A 15,132-nucleotide genomic window follows, 5' to 3' on the forward strand; every position below is an offset into this window, starting at 1 on the left:
CCTTGTATGAAGGACTCTTTTTCCTCATTCAGTTCATAGCTTCACTAGCACCTCCTTGGAGCACTGATCTAAAGTAGCCACTGCCGTTACTTGCCCCCATCATGTTTCCCTGTTGCATTTCCCTTAGAGCATTAATCATCACCTGAAGTCACCCAATTTGTGTATGTGTATTTTCTTTAGCCTTACCGCCTCCTACTAGACTGTAAACCCCAGCAGAGCCACAGCCTGGATCCCCCCCCTTTTTTTTGCACTATTTTAAGTGTCTGGTGCCCAAAGAATCTCAATTAAAAAAAAAAATAAACATCTTTTTGCTGAGAGTAATCATCATGGGAACAGTACATATTCAAACATGTGGAATATGATTAAATATGTATTCAAGGGGAAAGCTTCAGCGATGAAGTTGAAAACTAGACACAAATCTACACCTATAAATGTATAAATACAGATAGTTTTCAAGGTGAGATTCATATAGGAACAAGTACTCCCAAATGAAATGACTCTTATATGAAATAATAAGAACATATTTCCTATTGAAACAATACTCCCAAATGGAATAAATTATTTCTTGTCACTTAAAAAGCTAGTCTACTAGCATGACAGTCTTTTCCAGCACAGATGAAGAACAACAGTAAGGAAAACCACAGCATAATGTAAATTATGGCCATAACTATAAGAATCTTAAATATAAAGTTCATGAAGGTCAGTTATGTATTAGGAGAGAAAAAATACTGGTGAAGCAAGCTTTTTCCAAGAATGCCAAAAGAGTGCATTTAACAACAGTATATACATTAGTAGACTGGAATACCATTAATAAATTAAAAGGGAACCTCTCTGTGGTAATAATGATAATTTTTCAGCTGTTAAGAAAGTATTTAACAAGAAAATAACACCAATTCTTGATATAAACTCTCTGTAATCTATGAATAAAAGAAATAGGTCTATGAGAAATAGATACTGTATTTGAAAGACACTGTATTTGAAAATGACCTTTCAAGATTGAGTTCCTCTGTGGAGTTTAAAATTTACCTGTCTATCCAAAACTTTATTCTCTCTCTTGTTTCTCATATGTTCTCTCTCAGGACTGAGGAGTAACAAAGAAAAGGAGGGTAACTATAACCGAGCAGGACCCTATGGGGCCTTCCCTTGACCAATCCCCCATTTCTTCAACCTGCCTCTTGTTTGTAGGAAAACTTTAGTCTCCTGGGCCTTCCCCAGGTTCCAAAGAGTAAATCTAATCAGATAAGTGAGAAAATAAAGAAACAAAGCAAACAGTTGAATAAGACAAAATAATAGTAGCTAAATAATTAAACAAAGTCAAAGACCTTCAGTTCCTCTTCACAGACTATAGATAATATTCCTTTGAGCTGTTTTACAGATACTAAAGTCAACTGTATGCTATTCACAAGCATGCAGACCTCAGACTGGTTGGAACCAGAAGGTTGATGATGTTGACTCTTGATTACCCACTATCAGTCAGTCAGAAGAATGTCCATACACTGACCACTCACCCCACAAGTTTCTCACTCACTCTGTCTCTAAAAACCTTTCCCTGTGGGTTTGTCATATATAGCTTTTATTACATTGAGGTATGTTCTTTCTATTCCTGCTTTCTGGAGGGTTTTTATCATAAATGGATGTTGAATTTTGTTAAAGGCTTTCTCTGAATCTATTGAGATAATCATATGGTTTTTATTTTTCAATTTGTTAATATCGTGTATTACATTGATTGATTTGCAGATATTTAAGAATCCTTGCATCCCTGGGATAAAGCCCACTTGGTCATGATGTATGATCTTTTTAATATGTTGTTGGATTCTGTTTGTTAGAATTTTGTTAAGGATTTTTGCATCTATGTTCATCAGTGATATTGGCCTGTAGTTTTCTTTTTTTGTGGCATCTTTGTCAGGTTTTGGTATTAGGGTGATGGTGGCCTTGTAGAATGAGTTTGGAAGTTTATCTTCCTCTGCAATTTTCTGGAAGAGTTTGAGTAGGATAGGTGTTAGCTCTTCTCTAAATTTTTGGTAGAATTCAGCTGTGAAGCCGTCTGGTCCTGGGCTTTTGTTTTTGGAAGATTTCTGATTACAGTTTCAATTTCTGTGCTTGTGATGGGTCTGTTAAGATTTTCTACTTCTTCCTGGTCCAGTTTTGGAAAGTTGTACTTTTCTAAGAATTTGTCCATTTCTTCCAAGTTGCCCATTTTATTTGCATTATAGTTGCTGAAAATAGTCTCTTATGATCGTTTGTATTTCTGTGTTGTCTGTTGTGATCTCTCCATTTTCATTTCTAACTTTGCTGATTTGATTTTTCTCCCTTTGTTTCTTGATGAGTCTAGCTAATGCTTTGTCAACTTTATTTATTTTCTCAAAGAACCAGCTTTTGGCTTTGTTGATTTTTGCTATAGTCTCTTGTTTCTTTTGCATTTATTTCTGCCCTCATTTTTAAGATTTCTTTCCTTCTACTAACCCTTGGGTTCTTCATTGAAAAATCAAATCAACAAAATTAGAAATGAAAATGGACAAACCCACAGCAAACATTATCCTCAATGGTGAAAAATTGAAAGCATTTCCCCTAAAGTCAGGAACAGACAAGGGTGCCTACTCTCACCACTACTATTCAACAGAGTTTTGGAAGTTTTGGCCACAGCAATTAGAGCAGAAAAAGAAATAAAAGGAATCCAGACTGGAAAAGAAGAAGTAAAACTCTCACTGTTTGCAGATGACATGATCCTCTACATAGAAAACCCTAAAGACTCCACTGGAAAATTACTAGAGCTAATCAATGAATATAGTAAAGTTGCAGGATATAAAATCAACACACAGAAATCCCTTGCATTCCTATATACTAACAATGAGAAAACAGAAAGAGAAATTAAGGAAACAATTCCATTCACTATTGCAATGAAAAGAATAAAATACTTAGGAATATATCTACCTAAAGAAACTAAAGACCTATATATAGAAAACTATAAAATACTGGTGAAAGAAATCAAAGAGGACACTAATAGATGGAGAAATATACCGTGTTCATGGATTGGAGGAATCAATATTGTTAAAATGAGTATACTACCCAAAGCAATCTATAGATTCAATGCAATCCATATCAAGCTACCAACAGTATTTTTCAGAGAACTAGAACAAATAATTTCACAATTTGTATGGAAACACAAAAAACCTTGAATAGCCAAAGCAATCTTGAGAAAGAGGAGGAATCAACCTGCCTGACTTCAGTCTCTACTACAAAGCCACAGTCATCAAGACAGTATGGTACTGGCACAAAGACAGAAATATAGATCAATGGAACAAAATAGAAAGCCCAGAGATAAATCCACGCACATATGGACACCTTATCTTTGACAAAGGAGGCAAGAATATACAATGGAGAAAAGACAATCTCTTTAACAAGTGGTGATGGGAAAACTGGTCAACCACTTGTAAAAGAATGAAACTAGAACACTTTCTAACACCATACACAAAAATAAACTCAAAATGGATTAAAGATCTAAATGTAAGACCAGAAACTATAAAACTCCTAGAGGAAAACATAGGCAAAACACTCTCCAACATAAACCCCAGCAGGATCCTCTATGACCCACCTCCCAGAATATTGGAAGTAAAAGCAAAAATAAACAAATGGGACCTAATTAAACTTAAAAGCTTCTGCACAACAAAGGAAACTATAAGCAAGGTGAAAAGACAGCCTTCAGAATGAGAGAACATAATAGCAAATGAAGCAATGGACAAAGAATTAATCTCAAAAATATAAAAGCAACTCCTGCAGCTCAATTCCAGGAAAAATAAAAGATCCAATTAAAAAGAGGGCCAAAGAACTAAACAGACATTTCTCCAAAGAAGACATACAGATGGCTAAAAAACATATGAAAAGATGCTCAGCATCACTCATTATCAGAGAAATGCAAATCAGAACCACAATGAGGTACCATTTCACGCCAGTCAGAATGGCTGCTATCCAAAAGTCTACAAGCAATAAATGCTGGAGAGGCTGTGGAGAAAAGGGAACCCTCTTACACTGTTGGTGGGAATGCAAACTAGTACAGCCACTATGGAGAACAGTGTGGAGATTCCTTAAAAAACTGAAAATAGAACTGCCATAGGACCCAGCAATCCCACTGCTGGGCATACACACCGAGGAAACCAGAATTGAAAGAGACACATGTACCCCAATGTTCACTGCAGCACTGTTTATAATAGCCAGGACATGGAAGCAACCTAGATGCCCATCAGCAGATGAATGGATAAGAAAGCTGTGGTACATATACACAATGGAGTATTACTCAGCCATTAAAAAGAATACATTTGAATCAGTTCTAATGAGGTGGATGAAACTGGAGCCTATTATACAGAGTGAAGTAGGCCGGAAAGAAAAACACCAATACAGTATACTAACGCATATATATGGAATTTAGAAAGATGGTAACAATAACCCTGTATGTGAGATAGCAAAAGAGACACAGATGTATAGAACAGTCTTTTGGACTCTGTGGGAGAGGGCGAGGGTGGGATGATATGGGAGAATGGCATTGAAACATGTAAATTATCACATGTGAAATGAATCACCAGTCCAGGTTCGATGCATTATACAAGGTGCTTGGGTTGGTGCACTGGGATGACCCAGAGGGATGGGGTGAGGAGGGAGGTGGGAGGGGGGTTCAGGATTGGGAACACATGTACACCCGTGGTGGATTTATGTCAATGTATGGCAAAACCAATACAATATTGTAAAGTAAAATAAATAAATAAAACTGAGATTAAAACAAAACAAAACAAAACAAAACAAAAAAACACCTCTCCCGGAAAGCCATCAGGAAGTTTGGTTCTTTTGTGCATTAGCCACCCAGACTCCCTGTGTGGCACCTTCAGTAAACACTGCTGCACTTTTCTTCACCACAACCTGGTGTCAGGAGGTTTGGCTTTACTGGTTACAGGTGACCAGACCGAAGTTTGGTTTGGTAACATATTTAGTCATGAAACATTAGAATCATTCCAAGGTAATCAAGAAAAAGTCAAAGATGCCCATTACTATCACTACTATTCAACATTAAAGTGGAAACACTGTCCACAACAATTAGAAAAGCATAAGAAACATGCTTATTTGTGGATAATATGGTTGACCCAAAAATCCAAGATAATCTACTATTAAACAATTGGTGATGGTTTGGTCACTAAAGTCATGTCTGACTCTTGCGAATCCATGGACTATAGCCCACCAGGCTCCTCTGTCCATGGGATGTTCCAGGCAAGAATACTGGAGTGGATTGCCATTTCTTTCTCCAGGGGATCTTCCTAACACAGGAATCGAATCCTGGTCTCCTGCATTGCAGGCAGATTATTTACTGACTGAGCTATGAGGGAAGCCAACAAAAACAATTAGACAATTAGAACTAATAAGAATGTAAGATCATTATTTAAAAAATCAATAGTTTTATATGAGAAACAACTAATCAAAATGCAAAAGCAAAATAGACCCCTTCAGTACTGCAAGACATATATAAACTGCTTAAAAACAAACCAAACAGGAAATGTTAAGGACTTCTATGAAAAACATTTTCAAAGTCTTTTGACAGAAATAAAAGGCAGACCAGAACAGTATATGAAGAACATACAATTTTTCTAGATATATTGGCAAGATAGCCATTTATTTTTACATTTACTTGTTTTTTACATTTATTTGTAAATTTGATATGGTACCAACTAAAACCCATCATGGAATTTGATAAGATTATTCTCTAGATTGTCTGAAAAATCAAACAGCCTAGCATAGCCTCAATTGTTTTGAAAAACCACTTCGTATTTTTAAAGAGGAATTACCCCACTGGATATCAATACTGATGTACCGTAAAGATATAGTGATTAGATAGTATAGTTAAAAAATAGACAAATACATTCATGGAATGGAAGAGAGTTGAAAAAGAAATCTAGACACACCTAGCAATTCACAGACAGCAGTGGCATTTCAGATCAGTTAAATGATGGACTGTTCTTAAGCTCTGTATTTGGACAACTCAATTATTCATTCAGACACTGCAACATAATGGTTTATCATGTGTGAGGAGCCTCAACATCTGGCAACTTGTTACATATGCAAATTCTCAGGACCCTCCCCAGGCCTACTGAATCAGATACTATGGGGTGGGCCTCCAGATCTGCACTTAATAAACTGTCCAAGAGACTGTGATGCTTGTGCAAGTTTAGGAACCACTATTTTATATATATGCTGAGTCCCAAATCCCATCTCTTTACATTGCTGTGGAATTAGAACAAAGATCACACAGTTATGGGATTTTATGAGGACATGCTTTCATCCTAACAAAATACTATGAGAATTAAGAACTTTGAGAATCCTTAAATATACACTGTGGAGTGAAGTCTGACCACCTGAACCTTGATGCTTGAGTTAAAATTTGTTTCTCATTGGCTTTTATTAACTTCTCTCATATTAACTTTTTTTTATTAACTTCTTAATAACTTTTAAGCAAGTTAATAGGCTGTGTTTCAATTTCCTCATATACTGTTAATAAGAAAATAGCAGTATCTTGCATGAATTTTGGGAGGATTAAACTTGGCAATTCATTTAAAATACTTAGTCCAATGCCTGATGTGTGGTAAATATCCTATACACATTTACTAGAATTATTTAGACAATGTTTATCTCTCAAATAATGAACCCATACGGTCTAAAGGCCTAAACTAAAATCTACATAATCACCATAAAATAACAAATAATTGAATTATTACAGTCTTGTGTAGGGAGGACCTTCCTGTAAGACATCAAATCCAGAATCCATGGAGGAAAAGATTGAAAAATTTGCTTGTTTACAATTTAAATTTCTGTACCATGAGAGACACTAAAAAAAAAAAAAAAGAGAGAGAGAGAGAGAAATGCTAAACCAAGGGAAAAATAATTCAATAGAATAAAAGGAATTATCTGTAAAAAAGAAATACAAACAGATACAAAGTAGTGAAAAGGTGTTAATATCCCTAGTAGTGAATGCAATTTAAAACAATGATTTTTATCATATTTTTACAGATTTCACTGGCAAAACTTTTTAAAAAATCAATTATGCACATTGATGGCCCAGGAACAAGAAAATGGCAAACTCATTTCTTAATATAAGTTCACTTGGGAAAACCATTTTAGAAGAAAGATTAGCAATATCAGTAAAATTTCACTACCAGGAATCCATTTTAACAAAACATTGGTAATGAACATGAATTTATTTGCCTAAGAAAATCATAATTTTTATTTTAAAAGTTAAAATTAAGTAGTATATCAATAGGGGAATGATTTACAAAATATCAGCATATACAATGGTTTATTAAGCAACCATTAAAAATTAGAAAAGTCCATATATTTGGGTAGGAGAAAATGACAAGAATTAATGAAACATAGAAATGAAAAAAAAAGGTATGTACTTCACAGTCATTTTCTGTTAGAAAACTATGTGTGTATATGTGTGTATTTATAAATTCTTAGATACAGAAACTGTTATTTTTATGGAAAAGAGAGGAATTGTTAGAAGAGAGAAGGAAGATGATTTCATTCTGTAAACTTCTGAATTTTAAAGTGTTACCATGAGAAAGTCTTCATGTGATCTTTGTATAATTAAAATACAGAATTCTGGTATTTAGTGGGCAGGAGTCAAAGATGCTTGATATCCTGCCCATGTGTGTGGGAGACTGTCTCACAACGGAGAATTGTCCTGACCTTTCATTCTCTCAATCCCATTAGCCTAAATCTTTCATAGCTTTATAATAGCACAATTAATTTATTCAGCAAAAATATTATTTTAAAGTATTATTTTAAGGAACCAGCACATAGGCCTCAACAATATAAAAAAGTGGTTGAAAATACAGGTAAGGTATCAAACTATGTTGAAACCCCAACTCTTTCACTGTAGCCATATGACCTCAAGCAATGTACTACATGTATTTGTACCTCAGTTTTCTCACCTGTGAAATGGGTATTGCTGTGAAGAGGAAATGATTTAACATGCGTAAAGCACTTAGAACAGTACCCAGCACACTGTAAACATTATGTAAATGTTGGTAGTTATTATTAATGCTATTAATGCAAAGGGCATATATCTGTAGAAACTTGTACTTTACTCTTCCATTAAGAAATTGTTTTCCTTTTTCACAAAATGTCTATCTTGGCTCAACCATTCACAACATGTCTTTCTCAATTCTATATTACTATAGAATATATATATATATATATAATATATATACTAATATTACTATATATTTTCCTTTCCCTGTATTCTTTTATGTGCATGCATGCTCAGTGTACTCAGTTGTGTTCCACTCTTCACGACCCCATGGACTGCAGCTCGCCAGGCTCCACTGTCCATGGGATTCTCCAGGCAAGAATACTGGAGTGGGTTGCCATGCCCTCCTCCAAAGGATCTTTCCAACTCAGGGACAGAACCCATGCCTCCTGCGTCTCCTGCATTGCAGGGTGGCTTCTTTGCTGAAGAGCCACTGTGGAAGCCCCTTTTAAATGATAGTATTTTAATCCATTCACTTGTAATTCAAAAACATTTTGTTGTTTACCTTGGTCTTCACGGGCGGGGGCAGGGGGGTACATATACAAAGCCTGGAAAGTACATTCCTTTCCTTTTTCTTTTCTTTTAATCATAAGATATTTTTGATCTTCTAACAGGTTTAGACACTGTAGACACAAGAGCTCAAAAGATCCATCAAATTCTTGTCTGCTTAGATGGTTCAAGTGCCAAAACTCAAGTAAAATAAATATACTGCTCATGAAAAGTTCTTCAAACCAAATAAACACTCTGTGCTAATCTGAAGGAAAGCAGAGAGTCTCCTCATCTCCAGTAGTTCTCAGAGTGGTCCTCAGAGCAGGGGTAGTCCTCAGAGCAGTGGGTGCTCCTCTTAATGGTGTGGTAAGCAAAGGTCAAGGATGCTCGATCTCCTGCAACACTCAGCTCACGTCTTCACAAGAAGAGTTGCCCCGAATTTTGCAGGACCATTAAATGTCCCCTTGGGGCAGTCACATAAGTGAAACTCTGTTTACTGTTTTCTGAGCCTATAGCCTAACACACACACACACACACACACACACACACACACACACGCACGCACGCACACATAAAGTAGCTTTTATGTAGTTACCATAGAAATTAGAGAAGACTGTACTTTTTGGGGAAGTTGACCAAATCTTGTTTACCATTCTGGAAGATCACATCACCAACAGCAATGCCACTGAGTCATTAATACAATCCATCTGTATCAACACAGGTGAATCAAAATCTGGGCTTGTTGTCACATCTACAGTGAGTCTTTGACCAGGTGGAAGCATCTTAATATTTCACTGTTTTTTATATATTGAGGTCTGAGTACTTACAGGTTGAAATGCATATTATTTTATTCTAAATTAATTTCCTTTCATTTCTCATTTATTTAACCTAGAGAATATATTGATATCTTGTTTTAGTTGTGTGTAAGTAAGATTGCATTATCTATGAGTTTTATTTCAGGAAGATCATCCCCATGGAAAAGAAATGCAAAATGGCTGTCTGGGGAGGCCTTACAAATAGCTATGAAAAGAAGAGAAGTGAAAAGCAAAGGAGAAAAGGAAAGATATAAACATCTGAATGCAGAGTTCCAAATAATAGCAAGAAGAGATAAGAAAGCCTTCTTCAGCGATTAGTGCAAAGAAATAGAGGAAAACAACAGAATGGGAAAGACTAGAGATCTCTTCAAGAAAATCAGAGATACCAAAGGAACATTTCATGCAAAGATGGGCTTGATAAAGGAGAGAAATGGTATGGACCTGACAGAAGCAGAAGATATTAAGAAGAGATGGCAAGAATTCACAGAAGAACTGTACAAAAAAGATCTTCACGACCCAGATAATCACGATGGTGTGATCACTGACCTAGAGCCAGACATCCTGGAATGTGAAGTCAAGTGGGCCTTAGAAAGCATCACTACGAACAAAGCTAGTGGAGGTGATGGAATTCCAGTTGAGCTGTTCCAAATCCTGAAAGATGATGCTGTGAAAGTGCTGCACTCAATATGCTAGCAAATTTGGAAAACTCAGCAGTGGCCACAGGACTGGAAAAGGTCAGTTTTTATTTCAATCCCAAAGAAAGGCAATGCCAAAGAATGTTCAAACTACCGCACAATTGCACTCATCTCACACACTAGTAAAGTAATGCTTAAAATTCTCCAAGCCAGGCTTCAGCAATATGCGAACCGTGAACTTCCAGATGTTCAAGCTGGTTTTAGAAAAGGCAGAGGAACCAGAGATCAAATTGCCAACATCCACTGGTTCATGGAAAAAGCAAGAGAGTTCCAGAAAAACATCTATTTCTGCTTTATTGACTATGCCAAAGCCTTTGACTGTGTGGATCACAATAAACTGTGGAAAGTTCTTCAAGAGATGGGAATACCAGACCACCTGATCTGCCTCTTGAGAAATTTGTATGCAGGTCAGGAAGCAACAGTTAGAACTGGACATGGAACAACAGACTGGTTCCAAATAGGAAAAGGAGTATGTCAAGGCTGTATATTGTCATCCTGTTTATTTAACTTATATGCAGAGTACATCATGAGAAACGCTGGACTGGAAGAAACACAAACTGGAATCAAGATTGCTGGGAGAAATATCAATAACTTCAGATATGCAGATGACAGCACCCTTATGGCAAAAGGTGAAGAGGAACTCAAAAGCCTCTTGATGAAGGTGAAAGTGGAGAGTGAAAAAGTTGGCTTAAAGCTCAACATTCAGAAAACGAAGATCATGGCATCCGGTCCCACCACTTCATGGGAAATAGATGGGGAAACAGTGGAAACAGTGTCAGACTTTATTTTTCTGGGCTCCAAAATCACTGTAGATGGTGACTGCAGTGATTAAAAGATGCTTACTCCTTGGAAGGAAAGTTATGACCAACATAGATAGCATATTCAAAAGCAGAGACATTACTTTGCCAACAAAGTTTCGTCTAGTCAAGGCTCTGGTTTTTCCTGTGGTCATGCATGGATGTGAGAGTTGGACTGTGAAGAAGGCCGAGCGCCGAAGAATTGATGCTTTTGAACTGTGGTGTTGGAGAAGACTCTTGAGAGACCCTTGGGGACTGCAAGGAGAACCAACCAGTCCGTTCTAAAGGAGATCAGCCCTGAGATTTCTTTGGAAGGAATGATGTTAAAGCTGAAACTCCAGTACTTTGGCCACCTCATGCGAAGAGTTAACTCATTGGAAAAGACTCTGATGCTGGGAGGGATTGGGGGCAAGAGGAGAAGGGGACAACAGAGGATGAGATTGCTGGATGGCATCACTGACTCCATGGACATGAGTCTGAGAGAACTCTGGGAGTTGGTGATGGACAGGGAGGCCTGGTGTGCTGCAATTCATGGGGTTGCAAAGAGTCGGACACGACTGAGCGACTGATCTGATCTGATCTGATAAGGCATCACCAAATATTTTTTTAAAGAGGAACTCGGGGTTTGATATTGGAATTGCTCAAATCAGAGGTCAAACCAGCCACTTAATTGAAAAAATATGAGGAATGGAAACAGGGTTAGTTTTAGCCTGACTCCAGAGAAACAAAGAATGAGTCCTCTTCTAGTTTAATACAACCACTTTACCTGATGCAACCAGTTCATTAAATATTTGTGTTGGTCAAAGAGTTCATTCAGGCTTTTCCCTAACACCTTATGGAAACACCCAAATGAACTTTTTAGCCAATCCAGTGCACGAAGAAGGTAAGAACCAAGTGAAAGTGAAGTCGCTCAGTCGTGTCCGACTCTTTGCAACCCCGTGGACGGTAGCCCACCAGGCTCCTCCGTCCATGGGATTCTCCAGGCAAGAATACTGGAGTGGGTTGCCATTTCCTTCTCCAGGGGATCTTCCCAGCCCAGGGATCGAACCTAGGTCTCCTGCATTGCAAGCAGACGCTTTAACCTCTGAGCCACCAGGGAAGCTCTGGTGGAGAACCAAGGGAAGAACCAGGGAAGAACCAAGGGACATGATAAATATCAACTGCTAGTTAGTGGCTGAACATGGGTCAAAACCAGTGACAAATCTTTGAGTAATCTTTTTAGACTACCACACTGTCCTTGGTAATTGAAAAAGAGAATCAGGGTAGATGATATGGAGAAAACAGAAAGGGACTGGATAAGCAGCTAATTCCCAAGCTGGCAGTTCTTGTGGATATTGGTTTGGTAACCAATGATATTTAATCCTTAGTCCTCAAAGTTTGCTTGTGGCCAAGAGGAAAGTGATGAAATAAGTTCTGGAATAAAAGGATAAAGGAATAAAATGGAAAAGTCAATTCTGGAAGCACTGATACATACAACCATACAAATTATTTCACTGCAACTGATATGAGAGTCAATTGTCATTATTTTCACTTTCCATTTTAATTATGGATGGTTAATTACTGAAACATATCTTGGGAGAGTCTTCACCTATTGGATGCTTTAATTACAGTCAAAGTTGGCTTTTTTTGCATAATGCCTAACACAAAACATTTGCTGCTTATAAACGGTTAAAATATGAAGGGCGTTAAGGAAAACCTCAGTGAAAGCAGCTCTCCTTGGACAAAGCTGAAATCCCACTTCCTAAAGCATGACATCAAGAACACAAATTTTGATAGGATGGGGGGAAAGAGAAAAGGGAATTTCTATATGGCTGATACAATCATTTTATCCCCAATGATATCCCCAATATCACAACCTAAGAGGCACTCAATATTCAGGAAGTGAAGACATGGAAGGGAGGCAGGAGGAAGGAAATGAGTTAACCCATTCTTGACCCTCTTCTCATGTGCAAATACCCTTGGAGGGATAATCTATATATATTTTCTCCAGCTCTTCTGTTTGAATATATTTAACAGATCTTATTGTCCTGGCTGTAATGACCAGGAAAGCAGTGAACAGATGTATCCTCCATTTAGTCTGCTTGTTTACCAAGGGCATAAATTGTTGTAACTCAACAACAGCTTATATTTGAAGTATTTCTCTAGAATAAAAATATTTTCTTCAAGCACTATTTAATTAATTATCCAATGGAGGATATGTTTTTGAAGTCCTTTCTGTTCCCATTCAGCTAAGGAAACTGAGTTTCAAAGGGTTAAGTCCTTAGAAGACTGGCAGCCAAGCAAATCTTCATTCTTTTTAAAATTCATTCAGTTCTCAAAGCCATTTAAATTGCTCCTGCAGAATCCAAACAAAAATGTCTCACCAAATTTAAGAAACACAGAAAAGCTAAAGTGTTGGCTTATTTTTAGAACTGTCAACAGACTTTCATCTGTTACCATAAAGTGCCTCAATCAAGATGTTTTAATATAACGTCCAGAACAGAGTCAGATATTTACATATTGAACAGATATTTTGTTTCTTGTATGGTGTAGGCTTTTACCAGCTACATTTTTCAGATGTCTCTTTCTTTCTCACTATAATGCTTTCTGTTTTTTTTTTCCCTCCTGAGAAAAGGACTGAATTTTCAGAAAATATGTGCCGTAAATGAGTCATTAAATTTTAACACATAAACTTGAGTCTTTGAAGATATTCCTGCAGAGAGGTGTACTAAAAGCTTGTTTTAGTCATTCTTACTGGTGGATGGTTTCCCTCTGGTCCCAGTTACACACGTTGGAGAGCTACTAACCGACTAAGTAGACTTAGCAGAGGTTAATTGCTGATACTTAATCAGTGTGGAAGACAGCAGATATGGGGGCCACTACACTTGGCAGGAATCACCGTCTCCTGCTGGGTGCATTTAGATCAATGAGATTGTGAGTCTGTTATCAAGAGCCAGATTTGGGGACAATAAAAACCTATCATTTTGCTCATCTCCTCAAATCTTCTACATCATTTCACCAACAAAAGGATCTTCATTTATGGATTATAGAGTATATTATAAAGTTATTATATAGTAGTATTATATAAAGTGGTGAAGAGCTCAGCTCCTTGGGTTAGACTGTGAGGATTTTAATCCTGGCTCTAACCCTTAGACACTGCATGATTTTGGGCAAATAATACAATCTCTGCTGGCCTCCATTTCCTCACCTGTAAAAGGTGGGTAATAGTAACACTCAATTTTTTGGCTTATTTCAAGATTAAATGAGTTGATACATGCGTAAAGTGCTTAGAAAAGCATCTAGTACATTATAGATCAATAAACAATTATTTGGGGGTTTAAATTCTGTTGTTCATCCTTGATCTCACTTTCTGTAAGTGACAGAGAATACTGGAGTGGGTAGCCTATCCCGTTTCCAGTGGATCTTCCTGACCCAGGAATTGAACCAGGGTCTCCTGCATTGCAGGAGGATTCTTTACCACCTGAGCTACCAGCCTAGCAGAGCAAGAGATAAGTGACTAGGCAATTTTAACACACTATGCTATACACTCTTTTTTTTGGTATGCATAATCTTCTATGACATTAGGGGAGGGGCATTAACATGGACCAGGGAGGGGGACGTAAAAAGAAAGGTTGCCTTTATTCTTTATTTTTATCTTTTTTTTTTTTTTTTTCTGATCACACCACATGGAGCTTGTGGGATCCTACTTCCCCAACCAGGAATTGAATCCAAGCTGCCAGCAGTGACGGTGCTGAGTCCGAACCACTGGACTTCCAGGGAATTCTCAAGGCTTCATTTCAAGGTGTTAATTGCAAAAAAAAAAAAAAAAAGAGAGAGAGAATAAAATATTATAACCTTCAATTGCCTCCTATTGCACATGGTGGATTCCAAATTTCATAGTTGCAATCTGGCCTCCAAACCCTCCATAAAGCAGTCAGAATTGAGCCCTCTAGCAGCTTCCCAAGCTCTAGAACCCAGTCAATTTGTCTCCTTATGTTTCCTCAAAAAGCCCCCTCCCAGCACCTTTTTTTTTTTTTTTCTTTGCTTATTTAGTTGTCTCAGCCTGCAATTGCCTTCTGTCCTGTTACCATTTTTCAAGAAACAGCTTAAATGATCCCCCTCATCAGGAAAACCTGCTAATATGCCCTAGTGAGAATTAATCTTTTTCTTCCCTCACATCACTCCTTGCTTCCACTGATCAGTTACTAGTGGATCCTGTTTGAGAGTAATGTCTGCCTGAGTCTTTTTCTTCCACTGGCCTGTGCCCTAATAAAAGGCAGGTGCCATGTCTC

The 15,132-nt window shown here is 37.4% G+C and overlaps 1 protein-coding gene and 1 non-coding gene across 3 annotated transcripts in view; both read right to left on the reverse strand.

Moving 5' to 3' along the window:
* The window catches only part of DTNA (dystrobrevin alpha), a 451,122-nt gene that overhangs the window by 393,831 nt on the left and 42,159 nt on the right, over positions 1–15,132 (reverse strand). The gene's annotated exons all lie outside the window — the stretch shown is intronic.
* On the reverse strand, positions 11,889–11,960 carry TRNAC-GCA (transfer RNA cysteine (anticodon GCA)). The gene has a single exon. It is a non-coding gene; the product is annotated as a tRNA-Cys (tRNA).

The sequence above is a fragment of the Bos taurus genome, chromosome 24 (genome assembly GCF_002263795.3).
Source record: "Bos taurus isolate L1 Dominette 01449 registration number 42190680 breed Hereford chromosome 24, ARS-UCD2.0, whole genome shotgun sequence".
NCBI classification, from domain to species: Eukaryota; Metazoa; Chordata; class Mammalia; order Artiodactyla; family Bovidae; genus Bos; species Bos taurus.